Source organism: Pongo pygmaeus, chromosome 16 (genome assembly GCF_028885625.2).
Source record: "Pongo pygmaeus isolate AG05252 chromosome 16, NHGRI_mPonPyg2-v2.0_pri, whole genome shotgun sequence".
Lineage (NCBI taxonomy): Eukaryota > Metazoa > Chordata > Mammalia > Primates > Hominidae > Pongo > Pongo pygmaeus.
Genome location: NC_072389.2, coordinates 96430121 through 96443379, shown reverse-complemented (window position 1 = coordinate 96443379; position 13259 = coordinate 96430121). Strand labels below are relative to the sequence as shown.

At 41.5% G+C, this 13259-nt stretch overlaps 1 protein-coding gene across 3 annotated transcripts in view; it reads right to left on the bottom strand.

Moving 5' to 3' along the window:
* Positions 1-13259, bottom strand: part of BLM (BLM RecQ like helicase) — a 101416-nt gene that overhangs the window by 33892 nt on the left and 54265 nt on the right. The window lies entirely within an intron of this gene.

Sequence of the window (13259 nt, the reverse complement as noted above, 5' to 3'; positions counted from 1 at the left end):
AGAATACTGCCACTTGCAAACCAGGAAGAGGGACTTCATCTGACATGAGATCTGACAGCATCTTGATCTTGGACTTCCTGGCTTTCAGAACCAAGAGAAATAAACTTCTGTTGTTTAAGCCACCCAGTCTACAGTATTCTGTCACAGCAGCCCAAGCTAATATCAAGTAGTTTTTTTGTTTTGTTTTTTTTTTTGAGACAGAGTCTCAGTCTGTCACCCAGGCTGGAGAGCAGTGGCACAATCTTGGCTCACTACAACCTCTGCCTCCTGGGTTCAAGCCATTCTCCTGCCTCAGCCTCCTGGGTTCAAGCCATTCTCCTGCCTCAGCCTCCCAAGTAGCTGGGATTATGGATGCCCACCATCGCGCTCAGCTAATGTTTGTATTTTTAGTAGAGACAGAGTTTCACCATGTTGGCCAGGCTGGTCTTGAACTCCTGACCTCAAGCAATCCACTTGCCTCGGCCTCCCAAAGTGCTGGGATTACAGGCATAAGCCACCGGGCCCAGCCTACCAAGTAGTCTTAAGTTGAATATTGTCACTAGCAGCTTACACAATAGAACACTGAAATGGAAGTAAGGCTAAGGATTAAAGAAAAGAATGGTGATGAAGAGGGAATGTTTATGGGACTAGATGACAAAAAATTAGGATTGTGGCAGAGAAAACATATAGAAAGACAAAGTAAGTCAGGAGCCCAGTCTCTTGACTCCAGGATGAGGCTGACTAAAAGCAGAGATGGTTAGAACATTATTTAAAATATTAAGGAAATCATACAGGAAATATACATATTTTTAGGCCATCAATGTTCCCAAATTTCGACCAGGTACTCAAGCTCATCCAACCCGCAGCCCATGGGCCACATGCAGCCCAGGATGGTTTTGAATGTGGTCCAACACAAATTCATAAGCTCTCTTAAAACAGTGAGATTTTTTGTGATTCTTTTATAAAGCTCATCAGCTATTGTTACGGTTAGTGTATTATTATTTTTTTGAGAGGGAGTCTCGCGCTTGTCACCCAGGCTGGAGTGCAAGGGTGCGATCTTGGCTCACTGCAACCTCTATCTCCCGGGTTCAAGCAATTCCCCTGCCTCAGCCTCCTGAACAGCTGGGATTACAGGTGCCCGCCACCACGCCCAGCTCATTTTTGTTATTTTTAGTAGAGATTGGGTTTCACCATGTTGGCCAGGCTGGTCTCGAACTCCTGACCTCAGGTGATCTGCCCACCTTGGCCTCTCAAAGTGCTGGGATTACAGGTGTGAGCCACTGCACCCGGCCAGTTAGTGTATTTTATGTGTGGTCCAAGACAATCCTTCTTCTTCTAATATGGCCCAGGGAAGCCAAAAGATTGGACACCCCGGGATACATAAAGAGCTAACTGCAGGACAGCGGAAGGAGTTAAAGCCCTACTGATCACGGTCACTTTATTTTTGTTCTTGGCCCCAAATAAAATGTGGCTGACTCTGAGACAGATGTGCCCCTCCTCTTCCTCTGGTCTACTATTCTTGCCCCATTTCCTCCCTCCCACTTCCTCAGTGAGCTTGTTCTCTCCATTATCTCCTCTCTTGTCTTTTCAGTCTGTTCTGTGAATTTTTCTTCTGTCTCTGAATACATTCTAGGACCACCCTTTCCAAAAAAAGCCTCTGTTGACCCTCTCTTCTAATCAACCTCTCTCTTTTCCTCCAATGGCAAGTTTCTCAGAAGATACTTATGTTCCCAACCAACTAACTACACATTCAGTTTCAATTATCATTATTTTCTATTCTCAATTTTGCCTCTACCATTCTGCCAAATTTTTTTTTTCAAGGCTTTTAAAACTAAAGAAAGGTGACAGAATTGTTATAGGGTCCTGCCCTCCAGGTACCCCCATTGCTCCACATTTCAATTATGTCCAACCCACAGGAGGAGAGAGAACACTGTGGAACATGGTAAGGATAGAGCACAAAGACATCTCCACGCCTGGGTAGACAGAAGAAAAGACCATAAACTGCAGAAACCGGTGTCGTGGGGGCTGCCTGTATACAGGATCAGAGGAAGAAAAGATGAGGAATAAAACCACTGGCTTTCTGTTTTTGTATCTAAATCCAACTAGATGGGCCCAAGCAATAGGCAGAAGTGATTTTGCTGCATTTGGTATATGCAAAGATTGGTCTTCTTTCAGACTTCGCTCTCTCTGGCCTCTCTGTCTACTTTTTCTTTTTTTTTTTTTTTTTTTTGAGACAATCTCGCTCTGTCCCCCAGACTGGAGTGCAGTGGCGCGATCTCGGCTCACTGCAACCTTTGCCTCCCAGGTTCAAGTGATTCTCCTGCCTCAGCCTCCCGAGTAGCTGGGACTACAGGCACCCACCACCACGGCCATCTAATTTTTTGTATTTTTAGTAGAGATGGGGTTTCGCCACATTGGCCAGGCTGGTCTTGAACTCTTGACCTCAGGTGATCCTCCCGCCTCAGCCTCCCAAAGTGCTGGGATTACAGCCATAAGCCACCGCGCCTGGCCTGTATTCTACACTGTTGCTACCCTTACTGAAAATTCTCTGTCTTACAACTTTATATTCCCATGGGATTTTCTCCCTTGCATCACTGGTTTCTCCACTTCCGCCTCTTCTTCCTTCGCTCACTCCTTAAATGAGAATCACCCCACAGATATCTGGCTCTCTTCTCTTACATTATCTCCTTCAGCACTCTCACTGCTTTAAACAGCACCCAAATTTCAGTCCCATGTGTCCCAGCTTTTGCCCTCACCTTAGACCTCTTTTCAGAGTTCTAAACCACATTTCGATATCTTTTTAGACCAGTGGTCTAAAATTGGGATGCATACATTCCTAGGGGTTCACAAAGACTTTCTGTGTATACATGAGCAAAGATCATCTTAAACAAATTCAGACCCTCAATTTTCACATCCCTTGGTTTCCCATGGGGGACTGGTTCTAGGGCCTCCTCGGATACCTAAATCCAAGGATGCTCAAGTCCCTGATATAAAATGGTGTAGTATATGTATATAACCTATGCATATCCTCCTGTACACTTTAAACCATCTCTAGATTACTTATAATACTCAATACAATGTATTAAATAAATGCCATGTAAATAGTTGCTACACTGTACTGTCAGTAACTATCTTCTGTCGTGGCGGGAGGATACAGCAGAGTATGCCTACACATCACTTCATTCATGTGGACACAGCATAGTGCTTGGTGCTCAGCAAATTCAAATCTTGCTTTTTGAAACTTTCAGAAACTATTTTTCTTTCAAGTGTTTTTGATACACAGTTGGGTGAATCTGCAGATGCAGAAACTGCAGATACGAAGGGCTGGCTGTCCTTTTTCGTAAGACTGATCTGAGAATGCTCCCACAGACAAGACATCCTGGCCAGGGGCAGTGGCTCACATCAATAATCTCAACATTTTGGAAGGCCAAGGCAAGAGGATCACTTGAGCCCAGGAATTCAAGACCAGTTGGGCAACAAAGTGAGACCCCTGTCTCTATTTAAAAAAAAGACATCCTGGACCGGCACAGTGGCTCACGCCTGTAATCCCAGCACTTTGGGAGGCCAAGGCGGGCGGATCATGAGATCTAGAGTTCGAAACCAGCCTAACCAACATGGTGAAACCCTGTCTCTACTAAAAATACAAAAACTAGCCAGGCATGGTAGCACGTGCCTGTAATTCCAGCTACTCAGGAGGCTGAGGCAGGAGAATCGCTTGAACCTGAGAGGCGGAGGTTGCAGTGAGCTGACATCACACCACTGCACTCCAGCCTGGGCGAAGAGTGAGACTCTGTCTAAAAAGAAAAAAAAAAAAAAAAAAAAAGACATCCTGCTTGTTTCGCCTTTCCCATTTTTCCCTTTTACAATCGTCTCACTTCCTAAAAACAAACAAACCAATCCTACTTTTCATCCATTCTGAATTTTACCACCGTGCACTGTTCCAGGATGTAAAAACCTCCAGGACACCAAACAAAGCAAATTGAAAAATAGTATGAGTGCAGGTGAAATTTTCTTTAATTAAAGCACTAGAAATCCTTGGTAGGAGGGCCTCATATCTTTAGGTGTTTCACTTATTTCTGTTAAGGGTGAAGAGTAACTAGGAACAAAGTATTTTGGCCCTTATTAGGATGTTCTGATTTCAGATATACTGAGAATAAGGTGGTGGGAATGAAGATGACCTTCACTTTATGATGTCGTTTCTTTCATTTCTATAATCACAGAATGCATTACCCTGAAAGTCTTTGAGACTACCGTTAAACAGTACTTTGATACCACCTCTCTTATGACAGCATTTCTTTGCAAAAAACTCCTAGAGTCCTTTTAGTGCTTGAAACGGCAGAATGTGTAGCAGATTGTGGCAAAAAAGGTAGTAGATTTAAGAATTGTCTAGGAATACAAATGATGAAGAAAATCTGAAAATGCATTTGAGTTGATTTGGGCTTAAGTCGGAAACAGTGCATGAGTCTCCCCACCGATAGGAATGCTATCGTGACTGGGCACAATGGCCTTATTGCTTTTTCCCACATTAAAAAAATATACTTTATTTTCAGAAAAGTGTTTTATTAATTTAAAAAAAATCTTTGGGTCAAAAAGAGAGACAAAAACAAGTGTTGGTGAGGATAGGAAAAAATTAGAACCCTCATACATTGTTAGTGAAAATGTAAAATGGCACAGCCACTTTGGAAAACAGTGTGACAGTTCTTTAAAAGGTTAAACATAGGCCGGGCATGGTGGCTCATGCCTGTAATTCCAGCACTTTGGGAGGCTGAGGCGGGTGGATCACGAGGTCAGGAGTTCAAGACCAGCCTGGCCAATATGGGGAAACCCCCATCTCTACTAAAAATACAAAAATTAGCTGGGCGTGATGGCGCACGCCTGTAGTCTCAGCTACTCAGGAGGCTGAGGTAGAAGAATCACTTGAACCTGGGAGGTGGAGGTTGCAGTGAGCCAAGGTCGCACCACTGCACTCCAGCCTGGGCTACAGAGTAAGACTCCATCTCAAAAAAAAAAAAAAAAAAAAAGAAAAAGAAAAGGTTAAACATAGAGTTACTATATGACCCAATAATTTCACTCCTGGGTATATACCTAAGAGAAATGAAAACATATGTCCACACAAAAGTTTATACATGTATGATTATACCAGCATTATTCATAATAGTAAAAAATAAAAATGGAAACAACTCAATATCGACTGATGAATAAAATGTCGTATATGTATACAATGGAATATTATTCACCAATAAACCATTAAAACATTATGCTAAGTAGACAGTCACAAAAGATCAAATATTGGATGATTCTATTTACACGAGATACCCAGAGCAGGCAAATCTATACATAGAAAGTAGATTAGTGGTTGCCTAGGGCTGGTAGGGTGGGGATGTAAGGGGAAAAGGAGATTGAACTGTAATGGGCATGGGTGTTTTTGGAGGGTGATGAAATGTTCTAAAACTCTGGCAATGGTTGTACAATTCTGAATATACTAAAAACTTTGAATTGTACTTTTTAAATATGGGAATTGTATGGTATGTGGATTATACCGCAACAAAGCTGTTACTAAAAACATCCGGCACATAATCTGAATTTCTTAAAATTTCTAGACACAATTGAAAAAGCTCAGAACTGTTTACCAGTTAATTTAGTCAAGCAAATTACTTTTACTAAAAATAATAAAAATGACATGAGATTAGAACATAAAGTTGTAGATCACGAATCCAATTAAAACCAAGACAACTATCTCTACTGCAAAAGGACTGTGGGTACTAACTGAAAGCAATATTTACACAATTTGTTATAATGAAAAAGTTAATAGACCCTTGGAGTTTATTACATGTAACAAATCTTACTCTGCCTGTTGGAAAATAAGATGTTTGGAATTACCAAATATCTAGTTACAGACAGTTCCCATCAATTGATAAATGGACAAATAAAATGCAAAATATTCATACACTGGAATATTATTCAGCTATAAAAATGAATGAAGTACTTACTGACCAACGCTACAACATGGATGACCCTTGAAAACTATGCTCAGTGAAAGAAGCCGGGCACAAACGAGAGGGACAAGATGGGGAGCAGCTGCTAATGGGTACCAGGTTTCTCGCTGGGGTGATAAAAATGCTGTAAACTTAAGATATTGGGGATGGTTGTACAATTCTGTGAAAATACAGAAAAAAAGCAACCCACTAAATTTTGTACCCTTTAAATGGATGAATTTTATAGTGTGTGAATTACATTTTAATAAAGTTTTCTTAAAAGTTAGATTCTATTGTTTCTTGTCTAAGGTTCTGCTGGATATTACCATTAAAATGGTAAATATTATCCTGTTTGGGGTGTCAAACTCATGTCTTTTCAAAGTGTTGTGTGAGGAAACAAAGTCAATTAGAGCTCAGCTTGTTGCTTTTGGAATTGACAATAGTTGTCATGGGATGTATACTAAATAGTTAATGTGAATTGAAAAATGAGGCCAGGCGCAGTGGCTCACGCCTGTAATCCCAGCACTTTGGGAGGCCCAGGCGGGCAGATCACCTGAGGTCAGGAGTTCAAGACCAGCCTGCGCAATATGGCGAAACCCTGTCTCTACCAGAAATACAAAAAATTAGCTGGGCGTGGTGGCGGGCACCTGTAATCCCAGCTACTTGGGAGGCTGAGGCAGGAGAATCACTTGAACCCAGGAGGTGGAGGTTGCAGTGAGCTACAGTACTCCAGCCTGGGCAACAAGAGTGAAACTCCATCCCCCCCACCCCCCCAAAAAAGAAAAGGAAAATGAAGTTAGCCAGGAATGGTGGTATGTGCCTGTAGTCCCAGCTACTCAGGAGGCTAGGGCAGGAACATCACTTAAGCCCAGGAGTTCAAGACCAGCCTGGGCAACATAGTGAGAGTAAGACCCCATCTCCAAAACAAAAACAAAAACAAAACAAAACAAAACAAAACAAAACAAAACAAAACCCACAAAGAAAAGAAGTCTAATTTAGCAATAAAGACTGGCTTTACCAATTAGGTTATATGGTAGTCATTTCCCATTTTTGGAAAGAGCTAATCTATAGCCACAGTTTTGACAAAACTGTATTTAAAAGTATATCACACAATATGGTTGGGAATGGTGGCTCACGCCTGTAATCCCAGCACTTTGGGAGGCTGGGGCAGGCAGATCTCTTGAGCTCAGGAGTTCGAGACCAGTCTGGGCAACATGGTGAAACTCCGTCTCTACGAAAAAAACAACACAAACAAAAAACATAAAAATTAGCCAGGCATGGTGGTGCACTCCTGTAGTCCTGGCTACTCGGGGGGTTGAGGCAGGAGGATAAATTGAGCCTGGGAGGCAGAGGTTGCAGTGAGCTGAGATCGCACCACTGTACTTACTCCATCCTGGGTGAAAGATTGGGACCCTGTCTCAAAACACAACAACAAAAAAGTTATTAGAAAAGCGTATCACACAATAGAAGTATTTTGTCAAAAATATCATATTGGAAAGGTATACTGAAACTAACAGTATTTTGATTTCCCCAACTCTTCCATACATATTGGATACAGGGAACAGGATTCTTGTTGAAAGAATAATAAGACTACTTAATAGTCATTAGATAAGTATTGGTAAAGCTTTTTTTTAGGGTATTTTTCCTAGAAAAAGTAAAGTGAATAATCTTGCTTATTTTCCCAGACAGTTTCCAATTCTTTGCTTACCACAAATTTGAAAGACCTAATTGAGCTGTCAATTGACAGATAATTAAAAATAATTTTTGATGACAGATCATTATGTAATCTTGGCATATACGTCAGAAGAAATTCAAATAATTGTTACAGCTACAAAAAATGCCTTCCATTCCCATCTACATGTTTATGTGAGCAATATTTCTTAGTGCTTACATCCATAAAAATAAGAAATATAAACGGACCCAATTCGTCCAGATATGTCAACTAAGTGAACAACAAAAGTCCTAGCTGGGTGTGGACCTGTAGTCCACACTATTTAGAAGATTAAGGTGGGAGGATCACTTGAGGCCAGGAATTCCAGACTAACCGGAGACCTTATCTCTTAAACAAACAAACAAACAAAAGGCTTATCTCATTAAGAGATACATTCTCAATCAAACAAACAAAAGGCCTATCTCATTAAGAGATACATTCTCAATCAAAATGTATGCTTATGGCCAGGCGTGGTGGCTCAAGTAATCCCAGCACTTTGGGAGGCTGGGGCGGGTGGATCACCTGAGGTTAAGAGTTTGAGACCAGCCTGGCCAACATGGTGAAACCCCATCTCTACTAAAAACAGAAAAATTAGCCAGGCATGGTGGCAAGTGCCTGTAGTCCCAGCTACTCGGGAGGCTGAGGCGGGAGAATCACTTGAACTCGAGAGGTGGAGGTTGCAGAGATCGTGTCATTGCATTCCAGCCTGGGCAACAAGAGCGAAACTCGGTCTAAAACATATATATATACATATATATATATAATAAAAACACATATATAACACATATATATTTTATATATATAAAATAAAAACACACATATATAATACATATATATTATATATGCAGGAGGTACATAGTTTTCCAGGATTTTTTCAGGAGGTCATGTAATCAAAGAAGGTATGAAGATGGCTATCTTGGTCATCCACTCATCCCTTAAACATCCCAGGCATCGTGCATCTAAAATCAAATTTATTACTCATCTTCCTTCCTCCATTTCCATTTATGGTCAATGGTACTAGGCACCTGCCCCAGGAACTAGTATAAACTTCAACTGTGTCCACTTTTCTCATTCCATTTAGTTGCCATTCCTGCCCTCTCTCTTGACTCTGTTTCTTCCTTCCCCTTCTGCTGTACCACCAGCATCATCTCTCCTCAATGACTGCAATAGGTTCCTGAAGGGCTGCTCTACCTCTAACTTTCTGTTCTCCCACTCATCCTCTCCTCTATTCTCTTGCCAGGGTTATCACTCATCCACACAGTTCAGATCAAGCCACTTCCCAGGTTAAAGTGCCAAAAGAATAAAGTCCAAACATTTTACCATCGTTATATGCAAGACCCTCCATGATCTGGCCTCAAGCCACCTTGTCAGGGTCATCCCTTCTCTATGTTTCTCCACTTATCCAATGGATTATTCACCATTCCTTGGGCCTGACCTATACTTTTTTTTTTTTTTTTTTTTTTTGGCTGGAGTGTAGTAGCGTGACCTCGGCTCACTGCAACCTCCGCCTCCCGGTTTCAAGCAATTCTCCTGTCTCAGCCTCCTGAGTAGCTGCGACTATAGGCGCATGCCACCACACCTGGCTAATTTTTGTATTTTTAGTAGAGATGGGGTTTCACCATGTTGGCCAGGCTGGTCTCCAACTCCTGACCTCAGGTGACCCACCCGCTTCAGCCACCCAAAGTGCTGGGATTACAGGCGTGAGCCACCGAGCCTGGCCTGACCTGTACTTTTATAACAGAAACTTCAGTGCTGAATTTTCACTCTTTGCCTGCTAAAATGCCATTCACCTACCACTTCATATAGCTGTAATAAAAAAAGACAGTAACAAGCGTTGATGAGCATGTGGAAAATCTGCAACCCCCATAAACTGCTGAAGGTAATATAAAATGATGGAGGTGGTCGGGTGCAGTGGCTCATACCTATAATCCCAGCACTTTGGGAGGTCAAGATGGGTGGATCACCTGAGGTAAGGAGTTGGAGAACAGCCTGGCCAACATGGTGAAACCCCATCTCTACTAAAAATACAAAATTACAAAAATACAAAAATACAAAAATAGTCCCAGCTACTCAGGAGGCTGAGGCAGGAGAATTGCTTGAACCCAGGAAATGGAGGTTGCAGTGAGCCGAGATTGCGCCCACTGCACTCCAGCCTTGGTGACAGAGTGAGACTCCATCTCAAAAAAAAAAAAAAAAAAAAAAAAAAGATGGAGGAACTTTGAAAACTAGTTTAGCAGTCCTTGAAAAGGTTAATCATACAGTTACCACAGACCCAGCAACCCAAGAGAAATAAAACTGATGACCACAGAACAACTTCTACACAAATGTTCACAGCAGCATTATTCAAAAAAACCAAAAAATTGAAACAGCTTGAACATCATCAAATGATGAATGGGTAAATAAAACAGAAAGTAGGATCCATAAAATGGAATATTAATTGAAAATAGAAAGGAATGAAATACTGAAACAGGCTACAACATGGAGAAACATTAAAAACATGCTCAGTGAAAGAAGTCAGTCACAAAAGGCCACATGTTATGTGATTCCATTTATATGAAATGTCCAGAATGCGCAAATCGACGGAGACAGAAAGTAGATGAGGGGTTGCCTAGGAATGAGGGAAGTGAGAAAGTAGGAATTGACTGCTAATGGGTATACTCTCCCTTTCAACAGAGACAAAAATGTTCTAAAATTAGATAATGGTGATGGCTGCACAACCTTATAAACTGAAAAAAAAAAAAAAAAGGCCATTGAAGTGTCAACTTTAGGTGAATTTTATGGTATGTAAATTTTATCTCAATACAGCTGTTTAAGCCTTTTGTTGTTGTTGTTTGTTTGTTGTTCAGATGGAGTCTTGCTCTATCACCCAGGCTGGAGTGCAGTGATATGATCTTGGATCACTGCAACCTCTGCCTCCCAGGTACAACCAATTTTCCTGCCTCAGCCTTTCAAGTAGCTGGTATTATAGGCGTCCACCACCACACCTGGTTAATTTTTATATTTTTAGTAGAGATGGGGTTTCAACATGTTGGCCAGGCTGGTCTTCAACTCCGGACCTCAGGTGATCCGTCTCCCTTGGCCTCCCAAAGTGCTGGGATTACAGCTGTGAGCCACTGCGCTCGGCTGTTTACGCTTTTATCTTTTTTTTTTTTTTTTGAGACAGAGTCTCGCTCTTGTTGCCCAGGCTGGGATGCAGTGGTGCAATCTCGGCTCACTGCAACCTCCGCCTCCCGGGTTCAAGTGATTCTCCTGCCTCAGCCTCCCCAGTAGCTGGGATTACAGGTATGCACCACCAGGCCCAGCTAGTTTTGTATTTTTAGTAGAGATGGGGTTTCTCCTTGTTGGTCAGTTTGGTCTTGAACTCCTGACCTCAGGTGATCCGCCCACCTTGGCCTCCCAAAGTGCTGAGATTACAAGCGTGAGCCACCATGCCCAGCCTACGCTTTTAAATAAACTACTCCTCCTACAATGCCCAGTGCCTTTACGAAACTTGATCTGACCCCTCCTTGTAACAGCTGTTACTGGGGGTTCTAGCTTATCTTGTCTTCTTCAGTTCCCGCAGCTGTAATTTACAACTCAAATCACCGCTTTCTTCTTTCTGCAATCTGACCTAGTATTTAAAGGATTCTGAAACCAGCTATCTGGGGTTTTAAGTTCTCACTCCAACCCGTGCTAGGCAAATGAAGTTATGTAATCTCTTTGTGCCTCAATTTCCTCACCTGTAGAATGAGGAAAATAGGAGTACCTACCTTGCTTTTGTGTGGACAAGGAGGTTAATACACATAAAATGACAACAGTGCCTGGCACATTGAGTAGGCTGGATATGTAAGTGTTAGCTATTATTATTATTCTATTATAGTTAACTCTATATGCCTGTCTCTTTGCTCTCTTCCAGTTCACATTTTAAGGCTCTAAGGAAATGGAATAAAGCCTTTTTTATGTGCCTTGTATTTCCCAAAGAGGAAGAATATTATTACAGACTGGCAGGAGGAGAGCAGCACAGGGGCTGTGGCTTCAACCTTAGGAATACCTGACTTCGCCAGGGCCACGACATAGCAGCAATTGAGCAAATTTAATCCAAACCAGGGCCTACTGGCAGAAAAGATCAGGAAACAGAGTCCCAGAAAATGTTCCTTAAAATTTCCTACTTCCAAATGCAGAGAAGTGCCATACATATGAAGGAGTCAACAGACATGCCTAAATTTTTACATTTACCCAAATTCCTCCACGTTTTTCATTTATTGATTATTACTGAGTACCAATTATGTACCAAGTGCTGGAGAATGGAAATCCACAACCTTGCTTTCCCAGGCAGATGTCTTCCCCACAGTACTAAGAAAACAGATTCAAGGTGCCTGCCTCTAAATAAATAAATATGTACACTGTTTACTCAAACATAAATCACAAATCCTATACTTACAAAAAGTCATTCAAAAGGAAAAGAAATTTTTTTATCATTTAACTATAGGCATTTGCCATTGATGTAACTGATCTAAAAGAACAGTAGATTGCATCTGGCATAAGCGGACAGAAAAATCCCAGCACTTAGGAAGGCTGAGACAGGAGGACTGTTTAAGCCAGGAGTTCGAGACCAGCCTGGGTAACATGGCAACATGGGAAGACCTGTCTCAAAAAAAAAAAAAAAAAAAAAAAAATTATAGAGTAGTACTTAGAGAAGCAAAGTTCTTGAAAATAGGTTATTTATTAGAATCTAAAGTATAATATGACATCTTTTTTTTGTTGTTTGTTGTTTGTTTTTGAGACAGAGCCTTACTCTGTCGCCCAGGCTGGAGTACAGTGGCGTGATCTTGGCTCACTGCAACCTCTGCCTCCTGGGTTCAAGCAATTCTCCTGCCTCAGACTCCTGAGTAGCAGCGATTACAGGCGCATGCCAGTAGGCCCGGCTAATTTTTGTATTTTTAGTAGAGATGGGGTATCGCCACATTGGCCAGGCTGGTCTCGAACTCCTGACCTTAGGTGATCCGCCTGCCTCGGCCTCCCGAAGTGCTGGGATTACAGGCATGAGCCAATGCACCCGGCCTAATATGACATCTTAAATATAGCATTATAATGCATATCAACTATAGAAGCAAAATATTTTTCCCCAAATTTAATACAAATACTCCTCTGCAAGTGAGATTAAATTACAATATTCCATTCCAAACTTTGTGATCACACATACAAAATTCTGAGGACTCTAAAATCCTTGCACTTGATTATGGTCATTAGTGCTATATAACAGTGCTACTAGCAATAAAATAATTCTAGGCTGGAACCAAACAACTTAAAGGCTGGAAGAAACCCAAAATGCTTGAATTCCTTGATTTAGATCAGATAATTTAGAAGCTGCCAGTTTAACCTGCAAAAGCTTTTGTAGCTATCTTAATCTCATGACCCATTCATATCCTTCATAAGGAACCTTCAGTTCTTCTCATAACCCTCTAAGATATACTGTTGCTGTTCTTACTGCTTATAATATTTATAGCACCAGCTTGTCTTTATTTTCAAATGAACAAAAGCTGTGCTTTAAAAATTCACCTCAATATCCGATTCAGTCATTACTCCTTCAGGCATACCACATTAATGTTTACATC